A 1,313-nucleotide genomic window follows, 5' to 3' on the forward strand; every position below is an offset into this window, starting at 1 on the left:
CTTGAACTCTCTCTTCAAAGTTTTTTTCAACTTTCCCTCACGGTACTTGTCTGCTGTCGGTCTCGCGCCGGTATTTAGCCTTAGATGGAGTTTACCACCCGCTTTGGGCTGCATTCACAAGCAACCCGACTCCGGGCAGACCGGGACCTGCCGCGCCGGGGGCCGCTACCGGCCTACCACCGTCCACGGGCTGGGGCCCCTCTTAGAAGGACTCGGGCCCCCAAGCGACACCGGGGTGGTCCGGTCTCCCGTACACCACATTTCCCGACGCCCGCCAGGCAGACGGGGATTCGGCGCTTGGCTCTTCCCTCTTCACTCGCCGTTACTGAGGGAATCCTGGTTAGTTTCTTTTCCTCCGCTTAGTAATATGCCTAAATTCAGCGGGTCGCCACGTCTGATCTGAGGTCTTTAGTCGAGTCAGAGTCCCGGGGAGGGCGGAGGCCAGGCGGGAAAGAGAAACGACACACCACGACACGCCGGTCGTTTTCTGTTCCTCAGGCCTCTTTTCTCCATGGACCGCGCCGTTCCACCCCCGCCGCCGTAGGGGGAACGACCGGAGGCAGCCCTGTGACGCCACAGACAGCCTCGCTACGCTCTCCCGATTGCCGGGGCGGGGGCGGGTCCGGCTTTGAGAGGACGCAAGGATACAGTATAGAGGTCTGGGACCCCCCTTCCTCTTCCTTCCGAACCCCAGCAGCGCCGCGGGGGCGACCGTCAGACAGGCGTAGCCCCGGGGTAAAGCCGGGGCCGCAAGGTGCGTTCGAAGTGTCGATGATCAATGTGTCCTGCAATTCACACTAATTCTCGCAGCTAGCTGCGTTCTTCATCGACGCGCGAGCCGAGTGATCCACCGCGTTGCGCTCGTTTTTTTTTCCTCTGGTTAGCGTCGGTCAGCCGCAAAGGTGTAAAAAAACAGTATGGGACGGGCGGTTTTCCTCTCGGAGGGGGCCCTGTTGTCCCGGGCGCTCGGCCTCCACCATCCCTCCCTCCGATGGGGAGGGGAACGGAGGAGGGCTCGAGGCTTCTCGACCTACTGCCCGGTCCCGACCCCGGAGTGGGGTGCGGGCTCATGCAGGCGAGCGGTACCCGGGATGGCCTGCGATGCACGGGTCGCCTCTTTTTTTCCTGCGGCTGGCAGGAGGGAAGGGACCCCTCCGCGCCATCCCCTGCCGTGTGGGGAGGGGGAGCGCCGACGGGGCAGAAGTCGGGTTCCCTCCACCACCGCATCAGGGGGTAAGAGAAGAACCGCATGCTTCAAGCCCTCCAGGGGGTCGGTCGATCGGCGAGACGGCGCGGGCCGCTCGCTCGTGATC

General features: G+C 63.5%; 1 non-coding gene and 1 pseudogene across 1 annotated transcript; both read right to left on the minus strand.

The window, feature by feature from the left end:
• Positions 1–408, minus strand: part of LOC142258972 (28S ribosomal RNA) — a 3,945-nt pseudogene extending 3,537 nt beyond the window's left edge.
• Positions 409–708: 300 nt separating this feature from the next.
• On the minus strand, positions 709–862 carry LOC142258273 (5.8S ribosomal RNA). Its single transcript, XR_012727736.1, has one exon. It is a non-coding gene; the product is annotated as a 5.8S ribosomal RNA (ribosomal RNA).
• Between the last annotated feature and the right edge of the window lie 451 nt (positions 863–1,313).

Source organism: Anomaloglossus baeobatrachus, chromosome 1 (assembly GCF_048569485.1).
Source record: "Anomaloglossus baeobatrachus isolate aAnoBae1 chromosome 1, aAnoBae1.hap1, whole genome shotgun sequence".
Classification (NCBI taxonomy): Eukaryota; Metazoa; Chordata; class Amphibia; order Anura; family Aromobatidae; genus Anomaloglossus; species Anomaloglossus baeobatrachus.